Raw genomic sequence first — 13440 nt, 5'->3', positions numbered from 1 at the left:
AGGGGCATAGATAAGGTAGATAGTCAACATCTTTTCCCAAAGGTAGGGGAGTCTAAAACTAGAGGGCATAGGTTTAAGGTGAGAGGGGAGAGATTCAGAAGGGCCCAGAGGGGCAATTTCTTCACTCAGAGGGTAGTGAGTGTCTGGAATGTGCTGCCAGAAGTAGTAGTAGAGGCGGGTACAATTGTGTCTTTTAAAAAGCATTTAGATAGTTACATGGGTAAGATGGGTATAGAGGGTTATGGGCCAAGTGCGGGCAACTGGGACTAGCTTAATGGTAAAAACTGGGCGGCATGGACTGGTTGGGCCGAAGGGCCTGTTTCCATGCTGTAAACTTCTATGATTCTATGATTCTATGTACTCCTCCCACCCTTGGCTTTACCATTTGTGATAAAGCCTTTTGGGCAGCACAGCAGCACAAGTGACGGGCACTGTGGCTTCTGTTATGGGAGAGGTGTTTTCAGAACCCCAAAATGTTTCATGGAGTTCAACCAACCTCCCCGTTAATGGATTGTTGCTTTTGAAGCACATGGCTTGTTCCTTAGGGGTGATATTACAATTGTGGACACGTGGTTTTTAACACAAAACAATGTTTATTCCATGAACTCAACTTAACCTCTTAAATAAACATTGGATCCCTTAACACCCCTTACTTCAAAGATAACCCTGAAAATAATACAACACTAAATAATCCCTCACAATGTTCCTTCAAACATCCAAAAAGCTTCAAACCTTCAAAACAGTAGCACACCAGGTCACAGAATATATATATTTTCTGTTGGATGGCAGAGATATATCAGCTTAGTTGACTTCAGCTCCAGCACCTTGCTTTTCTTCCTGCAGCTCTCTGGAAACCCACAGACACACACAAGCTGCTTGTTCAAACTGAAACCAAAAGCAGAAGTGAGCTCAGCTCCCCCCCCCCCCTGTGACATCACTTCAGTAATATGATCAGCTTCATCTGTTAAAGGTACATTTCTTCAGCATCCAATTCTTAAAGGCACTCTCACATGGCACCTCCCCCCAAGAAAAAAAAATAAACCATCAACTTCAAGATGGTTTCATTTTTCACTTTTGGACCATCCACTAAGAAATGTACACAGTAAATATACCTTTTCCTTTTTAAACAAAACAACACATGCAAACAGGCATAATAATATAGTCCATTTTTCCCGTTCTTCTTCCTCCAAACGAAATCCTTCTCGATTGACAGTCTCTTTGAACAAGAAAGTCTCTGCACGATCTATCCATTCCTCTACACCTCGGCATTTCTCTTTAGAATCAGATACTTTAGTTCAATCTGACCACAGAGTCCTTTGCAATTCTCCAATACAGGAGCATTGGTTACCACAGCTTTCAGGCAGTCAAATGCCTGTTGAAAGTCCGCTGTCTTTTGAAATTTTAGACGTTTCTTTAGCAAGTCCATCAGTGGAGTAATCACGCCACAAAACCTTTGCACAAATGTTCAATCAAATCCACTCATGTTAAGAAATTGCAATATTTCCCTTCGTCTTGAGGGTATCGGAAACTCCTCAAGGAAAGTGATTCAGGCTACTCCAAATTCACCTTCGGCTAGGTTCATCACCAAACCCGCCTCCTGAAGTCGATTGAAGAACTCCATATGGTGTTTAAAATGTTCTTTTCATGTCTGGAAGTTGAAAATAAAAGCAGATTATCCCACTTTCTCAATGCAATCCTTCAAACTTGGGATAGGATAAGAGTCCATTCTTGTAACTGCATTCAGCTTTCTATAGTCCACACACAACCGTTGGGTACCATCTGGTTTAGGTACCATCACTATGGGTGAGCTCCATTGGCTGCAACCCACTTCAATTATGCCACTTTTAAGCATACTCTCAATCTCTCTCTTAACCTGTGCCAATTTTAAAGGATTAAGTCTATATGGATGTTGTTTGATAGGAACAGCATTTCCCACATCTACATCATGTATAGCCATTTTAGTACTTCCCAATTTATCTCTACAAACTTGCCCATGTGATATCAATAACTCTTTCAGGTCAGTTCGTTTTTCCTCTGGAAGGTAACTTAACAATTCATCACAATTTTTAAGAACATCCTCATTTTCCAATTTCATTTGAGGTATGTCAAATTCACAGTCATGTGGATTTGGTTCGTCACTTTGAGTTAGAATCATTAAAACCTCCTTTTTCTCTCCTTCCCTTTCAAAGTACCTTTTAAGCATATTCACATGACACACTCGGTGAGTCTTCCTTCTATCTGGTGTTTTTACCGCATAATTCACCTCACCTAATTTCCTTTCAATCTGATATGGTCCACAAAACCTAGCTTTTAAAGGCTCACTTACACTGGTAACAACACCAAAACCTTATCCCCACTGGCAAAACTACGAACTTTGGATTTCTTGTCTGCTACCCATTTCATCACATTTTGTGCAACTTTCAAATGTTGTCTAGCCAATTTACCTGCTCTATTTAATCGTTCCCTAAAATTTGACACGTAATCCAGTAGTGTAATTTCTGATTTCACACCCAGCAATTTTTCCTTAATCAATTTAAGTGGTCCTCTTACCTCATGACCAAAAATTAGTTCAAAAGGACTAAATTTGGTACACTCATTAGGTGCATCCCTAATTGCAAACAATACGAATGGGATTCCTTTATCCCAATCCTCTGGATAATCTTGACAATACGCCCTCAACATTGTCTTTAATGTCTGATGCCACCTTTCTAACCCTCCCTGCAATTCTGGATGGTATGCAGTTGAAGGGGCTGTTTAGCACAGGGCTAAATCGTTGGCTTTGAAAGCAGACCAAGGCAGGCCAGCAGCACGGTTCAATTCCTGTAACAGCCTCCCCTCCCCGAACAGGCGCCGGAATGTGGCGACTAGGGGCTTTTCACAGCAACTTCATTTGAAGCCTACTTGTGACAATAAGCGATTTTCATTTCATTTCATTTAAATTGTTTTATTCCTAAGCTATCCATAACTTCTTTGAATAACTTTGAAGTAAAATTCGATCCTTGATCCGATTGAATTTCTGTGGGTAGTATTGCTAACTTGCTGTTGTTTCTTAATTTGGCTCTGTTTAATTACATTTGCTCAGAGTCGCCAGGCATCTTTCGACACCGCCACAAGGTTCAAAACCGAATACTGATCAAAGACTCGATACACCAGTTAGTAAGTTCAAAATCAATGCTCATTTATTTACACACAGTCAAATCTAATCATGCATAAAACTCTACAACCTAAACTATCACTATTACTAAAAGCCTATACTTAGCTTTGGGTGCCCACTCAGTCAGAGGAACAATGGCCGTTGCTCGGTTCTGAGGCTGCTGGGTTGGGCTGTTTACAGGATAGCAACTAGGAGCGCCTATCTCGTAGCGTGCGTTGACTTGGAACTTACTTGGTCTGGTGTAGCTGTGAGGCAGGTCTCTCCTCGCTGAGAGCCAAGACCAAGAGAGAGATCCTCTCTTGGGGAGTCCTTTTTATACCCCAAAAGGGCTTCGCGTGCTTTTGGGCGGGCCTTGAACTTGGCCGAAATTAATTGGGCCGTTTCCCAATTGTCCTTATCGATTTTCCTCCAATAGAGAGGTGGGTTCCCTGGTTTCTGGGTGTGCCCTAGGTGGCCATTGGTTTGCTTTGTTTTAGTCTCCTCTGGCGCCGGGATGTCTGGCTTAGCATTGTTTACCTAAATGTTGCCTTTTGTTCCCGGGGATGGCTCATTAGTATGTAGATGGCTTAGCAGTACCGATCCTGTCTGAGAGCTAAGGCTCTAATCAACAGACAGACCTTGCACCTGCTTGCTTTTTCGGTATTGTCCAATTTTCCCTGCAATCTTTGCAAGTGTCCATTTTGTAATCGGGACGTGGCCATCCCAGATGGCTACAGTAGTCCATATCTAGTAAAAAATTTAAGTAACTCCTCCACAATCCTTTTAGCTGTAATATTACGTACTGGAATGGCCTCTGGAAGCCTAGTAGACACATCCATTATAGTCAAAAGATATTGATTCCCACTTTTTGTTTTAGGAAGCAGTCCTACACAATCAATTAGGACCCTCGTAAAAGGTTCATCAAATGCTGGAATGGGTATTAAGGGCGCTGGTGTTATCACTGCTTGAGGTTTCCCTATCACTTGACATGTGGGACATGATTGACGAAATTTAACTACATCTTTATGTAGTCCAGGCCAATAAAAATGTTTCTGGATTTTAGCTTGAGTTTTCCTTATCCCCAAATGACCTTCCACTGGTTCCTCATGTGCCACTCGCAACACCTCCTGTCTATACCCTACTGGCAATACTACTTGATGAACTTCTGCCCACTTTTCATCCGCCTGCATATGTACAGGTCTCCATTTTCTCATCAAGACATCACTTTTACGGTAATAACACTCTGGTATACTCTCGGATTCCTCTTCCCTATATGCTTTCTGATATATCTGTTTTATTTCTACATCTTTCTGTTGTCACTCCGCCAATTTTCCTGATCTAAAAATATCCACCTCATCCTCCACCTGTTCTTGTTCTTTTTCAACCATCTGATCAAAAATCATTTCTAATAATTGCACTTCAACTTCATCTTCACTCTTTGATTTCTCCTCTTGTCTTAACCCGTGACTTTGCGACCTTGTTGCTACACAATCCGAAAAAATCCCAGGATATTCGTCCTTCAACCCTTCAGTTGTCTGATTTTCCACTGGCTTATCAACCACAGTAGGCATCACTCCCACCTGCGATCCAGCTATATCATGACCCAAGATAAACTGTATTCCTGGACAAGATAGTTTATCTATTACTCCTACTACCACTTCACCACTCTTCACTGGACTTTCCAACCTTACCTTATATAATGGAACGCTACTCCTCTCACCCTGAATTCCACATATCACCACCTTTTCTGACATTCTTCCCAAACTACATAATTCCTCATCTCTTACCATTAAAGATTGACTAGCCCCTGTATCTCTTAAAATCGTGACTTCTTTACCTGCTCCTCCTGATACACATGAGTAAACTTTACCCACACAAGTAAATTCTTTAAAGACATCTAGCACCTTCTTAACAATCACTTCTTGAACAGGCTGTACAATAATTTGCACCTCCTTCCCTTCCCTTGTGCTTTCCTTTACCACTCTAACAAATCCCACTGTCTTATCCTGTTTTACCACATCGACCTTTCCAGTGCTTTTCTTCAACCACCAACACTGTGACTTTACATGGCCTAGTTAATTACAGTGAAAACATTTGAAACTTTTAATTTCTTTTCCACCCTCCTGGATTTGTTTTTTAATCTGAGGTACACTCTCTTTATTGTCTCCCATCAGATCACTTTTACTTTTACTACTTGAGTATTTCTCATGTCCCCAGTTTCTATCCCTCACCGGCTGAAACTGATGTCGGAAACCAAGCTTTGATTTATGAACTAATTCATAATCATCTGCCATTTCTGCTGCTAATCTCGCAGTTCTAACCCTCTGTTCTTCCACATGAGTTCTCACTACATCAGGAATTGAATTTTTAAACTCCTCCAAAAGTATAATTTCTCTCAGAGCTTCATACGTTTGGTCTATTTTCAAAGCCCTTATCCAGCTATCAAAATTACTCTGTTTGAGCCTTTCAAACTCCATGTATGTTTGACCAAATTCTTTCCTTGAATTTCTAAACCTTTGTCTGTAAGCTCCAGGCACCAGCTCATATGCACTTCAGATGGATTTCTTCACATCCTCATACGTTTCAGATACCTCCTCCGGTAGTGATGCAAATACTTCACTAGCTCTACCTACCAGCTTTGTTTGAATCAGTAATACCCACATGTCCTGTGGCCATTGTATTTGTTTATCTATCTTCGCAAATGATATGAAAAAGTCTTCCACCTCCTTTTCGTCAAACCTTGGCAATGCTTGGACATATTTAAATTGATCCCCACCATGTCTTCAACTATGATGCTCTGTCTCATTATCCTCATCCATCTCCTCCAACTGTATGTTTGCGTCTGCCAATTTTAACTGATTTTCATGTTTAAGAGCCATTTTCCGAAGTTCAAACTCTCTCTCTTTTCCCCTTTCCTCTCTATCTCTTTCTTTGTTTCTTTCTTCTCTCTCCTTTTCTTTTTCCTCTCTATCTCTATCGCTTTCTTTTTCTGTCATTGCATATTCAAGCCGCTTTTTCATGTTCAAATTGCTTAATCTGCAACTGGAGCTTTGCCATATCTAATGAGTCAGAATGTATCACAGGCAAACGTAAATGCGCAGATACCGCATTAAGTACCTCATCTTTTCATATTTTGCTAGGCAATGTTAACTGCAATGCTTTTGCCAAACTTAACAGTCTGTCTTTACTCTCTGTCCGTAAGGTATCACATGTCACCCCAAAAAACTTCTGAGCCTCCGAAAGAGCCATTGTTCACAACACTCTCCCCACTTAAACTAAAATACCACACCGGAAAAGCAACAAACCTTCACTGTCTTTAAGTTCACAAAAGCCAATCCAATAGATAGACTTTTATCCCACTCGAGCCCCCAATTGTTATGGGCGAGGTGTTTTCAGAACCCCAAAATGTATCATCGAGTTCAACCAACCTCCCCCTTTAATGGATTGTTGCTTTTGAAGCACATGGCTTGTTCCCCAGGTGTGATATTACAATTATGGTGTAGCCATGTAAACTGGCTGCGTTCCGATTAATCTGGCCAAAACCCAGTTTAAAATGGCTAACCCGAAAGACTGCTGGGAAAAGCAGCCAAGAAGACACAAGCAGGCAGCTGCAGAAAGGTTTGCATATTCAGCTCTGGGAACGTAGCCCAGATCGATACTCAGGGCTATCAACAGCCCATCAACCCAGGTATTCACAGTTTCATTCAGGACTGTTTACACCTAATCAACTCAGACATCCACAGTTAAATCGGCTATCCCCAGGAGGAATTGCAACATATTAGCAATTGAATACCGGGCCAGACCTGTCGGCGCCTGCAGTGGCCGAAACAAAGACAGGTGAGCGACCACCCCCCGATCAAGGAATCGCCTCACCATTGGACACATCGAACCCAGAGACTGGGGACAGAATCCAATCACTTGGGACTCAGGGTCAAGGGCCGCCCCGGGAGGCGGGAAGCCCCTGGGCCCTATAAAAGTAAAGGGCCAAGTTCAGATCTCTCTCTCTCTCATCTTCGCCTGCTCGAGACCTTCGGAAGACCAGCCACCGGCAGCAGTAAGTTTGAATCCAACGATCGCTATCCGGTAGAGACACCTAGCCACCGACCTGTAGCAGCCCTTTTGAAGCCCGCGGGCCAGATTTGATTAGACAAGCCATTCGTTTCCCTGACCTGGTGGGCTCTTCCTAAGTTAAGTATTGGCCAGTAGTGATAGGTTTGTTATATAGAAAGTAGTATTAGGGTATTAATATTGCTTGTTGTATATAATAAATGACCGTTATTTTAATCCTTACCAAGCGGTGTGCTGTGTTATTAATCATAACCTAAACTTGAACCACGTGGCGGTATCATAAAGATACCTGGCGACTCATGAGCAAAGGTGACCTAAACAGAGCAAATAGACTAAAGCTAGAAAGAGCAACAATGGACACGTGGTTTTTAACACAAAACAATGTTTATTCCATGAACTCAACTTAACCTCGTAAATAAACATTGGATCCCTTAACACCCCTTACTTCAAAAATAACCCTGAAAATGATACAACACTAAATAATCCCTCAAAATGTTCCTTCAAACATCCAAAAGGCTTCAAACCTTCAAAATAGTAACAAACCAGGTCACAGAATATATATTTTTTCTGTTGGATGGCAGAGGTATATCAGCTTGGTTGACTTCAGCTCCAGCACCTTGCTTTTTTTCCTGCAGCTCCCTGGAAACACACAGACACACACAAGCTGCTTTTTCAAACTGAAACCAAAAGCCGAAGTGAGCTCAGCTCCACCCCTGTGACATCACTTCAGTAATATGATCAGCTTCATCTGTTAAAGGTACATTTCTTCAGCATCCAATTCTTAAAGGCACTCTCACAAGACACTTCACAGCGCCAGGGTCCAAGGTTTGATTCCCCGCTGGGTCACTGTCTGTGCGGAGTCTGCACGTTCTCCCCGTGTCTGCGTGGGTTTCCTCCGGTTTCCTCCCACAGTCCAAAGACGTGCAAGTTAGGCGGACTGGCCATGCAAAATGGCCCTAGGTGTCCAAAAGGTTAGGAGGGGTTATTGAGTTACCGGGATAGGGTGGAGGTGTGGGTTTAAGTGGGTCGGTACAGACTGGATGGACCGAATGGCCTCTTTCTGCACTCTATGTTCTATGCTCATCAATGTTGCTGTGGCGATCTCGTCCTATTCCACAGCCTTGCCTCTCTGTACCTTTAAAAGACTCCCCAAAATTACCTCTGATTCAACCTGTGACCATCTCTCCGAACAGCTACTCCCTTCCTGCTCAGCTTCTTTGTCCCAACTATAAAGTGCCTCGGGCATTTTGCTACAAGGAACTAATAATAAAACTACAAGTTGTTAGTGAGTCAATCTTGACTTCAAATAGATCCCTTAATTCTTGTTTATTGTCCTGATTCCCCCTCATGAAATACTTCTGGCTGTTCTGATATGTTAAGGGTTATCATTGCTAACAATGAAGGGGAATCAGAAACTGGCTGGTGCTTGGTTTTAAATTCCGCTGCACTATATTTTTGGTTCGCTGCGTAACAGGCGAGGCATGCCAATTTAGCAAAGTCATTAATCTGATCAAGATAATATGTTAAGAACTTTATTAAAATAGCACGCGTAGAAATGTTACAAGAGCACATTAACCATTGCAGTAAAAACGCTGAATGGAATTTCAGCCTCCTTCACGGTGAATTTTGGTAAGAATGGGAAGCCTGTCTCTCTCTCTCCTCTTGCATCATGCCTCCACAGTAATTCCTTTGTTTCTTTTGTCCGTCGCCTTCTCTGCTATGCAAAGTTCCTTGGGACATTGTCTCTGCGAAATGTACTAAATACATGCAAGTTGGTGTTCTTGACTCAACCCAGTAACTATCCAAATCCCTAACTGTATAAGCAAAGACGGGTTACTGACTGAATCTCTGCTCTTTAAAGTGCTTACAGACAGCTGTTCCCTTTAGAAACTGGAATCTGGAATAATTCCATCAGTTATCCTTACCTTCTTCTGTGTGTATCCCAAGTAATTGTCAGGAGCATGAAGCATGGAAATTAAGGGTTTTTCTTGTGGTTGGGAGGGGGGGGGGGTGCGGAGGGGGGGGGGGGGGGGGGATGGATGGAATAAAATGGGAACCATGGAACATCTGTCACTTAAATCCAATGCCTTTTATGTGTTCGGGTTGTGGTAATTGGTGTCTTTGGGGAAGTGCTTTGGGCATGCCCAGAACCTCATCACAGCAGTCAGAATCTGGTATTGATTGCACTCCTCAGTAAACACATGCATATGGATGGGGCTCAGTAATTGACACCCCTGCTTCCTGCATTATTCTTGCTGTGACAGTGGGTTTTTAAATGGTAATTTCTCTTTCTACCCCACCTACAATGAAAGGCCTGGAATTTAGTGTAACAGTTGCTCTTTAAAGATCCTGGCGTGTTTATAAACAAGCGACAGATTGACGAGATTTAAGGGTGAATAATAGCCTTTGCATTTCTTGCCTTTTAAAAATCTCTTGTATTATTTGGGTTTGCCACTATCCAATAAAGGAGGACAAGTAACGTAAATCCTAAAGCCACTAAACTCCCATGAGGTGCTTTCCATCAGCCAGTACATATCCTTATGGTTGCTCCAGACCTCCTTCCTCAGCTAACAAAATACTTCAGAAATTTGTAAATCATAATTCAGGCTCCCCAAATTGGACATTTTCAACACTAATACTTTTCATTGGTTCTGCCTGTTAGCTTACGGTTTTAAGGTTATGGAGAGAGAAAAGGTAAAATGATGAATCAGCAAGTAATAGTAAACAGATATGTGACTGATTGACAACATTTGGCTAATGGAATTGTTGCACCTTAGTCTTGGCCCAGATCCATAAATATATAGGGGTATTTTTTGAGGTAAGGATTATTACACTTTTAAAAAAAAACAGGAAATGGGATAAATATGTGAGTCAGAGATAGACACAAGGTTGTGGAAAGAGGGGGTCAGTGGGATTAATTTTAAAAAGTGGACGTAATTAGTCAAATAGTCGCCTGCATTGTAAACCTCTATGATTCTACAGTAGCTCCATGTTTATTAGCAAATCACTTCAAAGAGATGTTCTGCAGCTGCTCTCATATTGCTTTCATGCATCTCACCCAGCTGTGGACATGCAACAGATAAATACACCGTTTCCTTTTCAAGACCTGCAGTCTACAAGACCCGTTTTCCTTCCCAACTGTAGTTGGTCATCCTGGGGGATCGTAAACACACTGCTCTGCCTGCAGCGGTGCAGACCTTGACAGCAGCGGTGCAGACCCTGACTGCAGTGGTGCAGATCCTGATGCACAGTAATTCCCAGCATGATACCACACACTGCTGATATCATAGCCCCAAAATTGTCACAGCCGATCTGTGGATGCACAATATCAGGGTCTTCTTGGAAGCCAGTTTTACCGGGAGACTGACTGCACGATTAGCAGCAGTAGCATACTGCCCCAGTGGTCTTAATGGAATTGGCTTCTGGAACTAGAATCTGCCCAATTACATTGTAAAATTCAGTTTCCTGCATCAGCGATTGTGCATTTAGAACATAGAACAGTACAGCGCAGTACAGGCCCTTCGGCCCTCGATGTTGCGCCGACCTGTGAAACCACTCTAAAGCCCATCTACACTATTATAGAACATAGAAAGTGGTTATTCTTTACATCTGACTCTGGAAAGATGAGTTAGCAGGTTATTGAGCCATGGGGGCAGGGGTGGGGGGAGGAAATCACAGACTGTTCAGCTGCACCCACAACACACACACTGTTTAGAGCGGAGCTGGCAGCAATCCTGAAGACGAGCATTCCTCTTTAGACCGCAAGACACTGCTGACAACTGGAGCAACCCGACTAATCCTCTGACAAAGATCATCTAACTCAGCTCCACAAAGAATTAACCCTGAGAGACACTTGATCTGCAGCACTCCATAAGGGGTGTAATCAGCTGGCACAGGGAATCCACCGTGTTTGGCACACATCGGGGTGTGAACCTGACGTGCACACAGAGGGAGACACTGAACCACTTATTTAAAAGACAAACATGTTCAAGGCAAGACTCCGGCTTAATTGCTGAACAATGTTAAAAATCTCCTATTCACTTTTCACTAAGATTAAGTCATAGTGACCATTTTCAGCATTAAATTAAATATGATCAAACTATTATTATAAATTTCAAAATATTCACATTAATATGATTAAAGTATATCTGTCCCCTCTCCGCCAGGTGAAAGGTGGCTGGGACAGCTGAGGAAAGCCATGAAATTCTCCAAGCTCTGCTCAGTTGGGCAGAGATGTTGAACCAGTTGGTGGGTCTGGTAGGGAGTTGAAAGGGGGAAGGTATGGGAGTCAGCAATGAAAAGAGGACGATAGCGGGTCTGGAGCAAATGTATGAGATACCAAAGGCCTTGATAGGCACATTCTCCATAATAGCACAGAGGGTGGAGGAGGCCAGCTAAAACATTTCAGATTGTTGTCATAAACTGTTGTTAGAACATCTTTCATACAGAGGGATAAAAATGCAGAGAGGGAAGAGATATCCCCGAGCAACGCGAATTGCCTTGCACAAATCTATCCCGAAGGACATCCTTGCAAATTATGGACGCGAGCATTTCTGCCTCCTTCAACAGGGGACAGGTACAAGGCACCATTGATTTGCTATCAACATCCTGCAGGTTGTCATTGACCAGAAACTGAACTGGACTGACCACATAAATACTGGGCTGGATTCTCTGTTTTGGGGATTATGTCCCCACGCCATCGTAAAAACTGTGGACTTTCACGCCAGAAAAACTGGTGTGAAAGGGCCACATATTCCTAGCCCTGCAGGGGGCGATCAGTGAACCATCGTAAAACTAGCAGCTTTTGCTGCAGATACAGGTCCCTGCACTTCCGGGTCAGAGGCCGTGCTCTATGGCGGACTCAGACCGCGGAGCTGGACCTTAACATAGTGCCCCCGATCAGCCGTGTGCCCAACCCGGACCACCCGCCCAAAAATTGCCTGGTCCCGTATAAGGACCCCCCGGCCCTCCGATCAGCCGCCCCCGACCAGGGCGACTGCGGACTGAGTCCGCAGCCGCCACGCTAGTATCCCGACTGGCAGGACCATGTTAGATCCACGCCATCGGGACTTCGGCCGGTGGGGAGCGGAGAATGGCGGGGCAGGCCTCCAGCAATGGCCGTTGATAGGGGATATGCGGCGCGGCGTACTCTCCGAGTACACCGCTTTTCGTGGCCCGGAGTTTCGGGGAACCGGCGCTGGCCCCGATTCCATGCGGAGAAATGGATTCTCCGCCCACTGTGCCTGCAAATCAGGTCAGAGGCTGGAATTCTGCGACCAGTAACTCACCTCCTGTCTCTCCAAAGCCTATCCACCATCTACAAGGCACAAGTCACGAGTGTGATGGAATACCTTCCACTTGCCTGGATGAGTGCAACTCTAACAACACTCAAGAAGCTAACCACCATCCAGGACAAAGCAGCCCGCTGGATTGGCACCCCATCCACCTCCTTAAACATTCAATCCCTCCACCACTGGTGCCAAGTGACAGCAGTATATATCACCTACAAGGTGCAATTCAGCAACTCACCAAGGCTATTTCAACAGCACCTTCCAAATCCGCAACCTCTACCACTTAGAAAGGCAAGAGCAGCAGTGCATGGGAGCACCGCTACCTGCAGGCTCTCCGCCAAACCACACACCATCCCGACTTGGAAATATATCACTGTTCCTTCACTGTCGCTGGGTCAAATTCCTGAAATTCCCTCCCTAACAGCACTCTGGGTTTCCCTACACCACATGGAATACAGCAGTTCAAGAAGGCAGCTCACCACCACCTTCTCGAGGGAAATTACGGACGGGCAATAAATGCTGGCCTAGCCAGTGATGCCCGCAACCTGTGAATGAATCAAATTGTCCAGCAGAGTGACAAGAATGACGTGTTGCTGGTACAGGGAGGGGGATGATGGTGAAAGGGTACATGGCATTGACTTTCCCACACTGACCAATTTTGCCCCACACCCCTCCCATCTCCCCTTTTACCTGTAGCCAATATGCAGCCTCCTGCTTTCTAAGGCAGTCTGCTCCTGCAGACTGGGACAGGTGGAATCATTAGGGATGAGCCCTCATGGATTCCGTCACCCACAGGTTATCAGCCATAAGCACGTCATATGTCAGAGTTAGAATCAACACAACCTGACTGAGTATCCAATTCGTTTTGTTCCAATTAAGGGGCAATTTAGCGTGGCCAATTCACCTAACCTACACATCTCTGGGTTGTGGGGGCATGGAGAGAATTTG

General features: G+C 43.9%; 1 long non-coding RNA gene across 2 annotated transcripts in view; it reads right to left on the bottom strand.

The window, feature by feature from the left end:
* Positions 1-588: 588 nt before the first annotated feature.
* The window catches only part of LOC140408459 (uncharacterized), a 204997-nt gene continuing 192145 nt past the window's right edge, over positions 589-13440 (bottom strand). For both annotated transcript variants that reach the window (XR_011940112.1, XR_011940111.1), the window contains one exon: positions 589-1648. This is a non-coding gene — a long non-coding RNA (uncharacterized lncRNA). The remainder of the gene's footprint in view (positions 1649-13440) is intronic.

This window comes from Scyliorhinus torazame, chromosome 3 (assembly GCF_047496885.1).
Source record: "Scyliorhinus torazame isolate Kashiwa2021f chromosome 3, sScyTor2.1, whole genome shotgun sequence".
NCBI lineage: Eukaryota > Metazoa > Chordata > Chondrichthyes > Carcharhiniformes > Scyliorhinidae > Scyliorhinus > Scyliorhinus torazame.
Note: the sequence above shows the minus strand (reverse complement) of the source record. Positions and strands in the feature narration are given on the sequence as shown.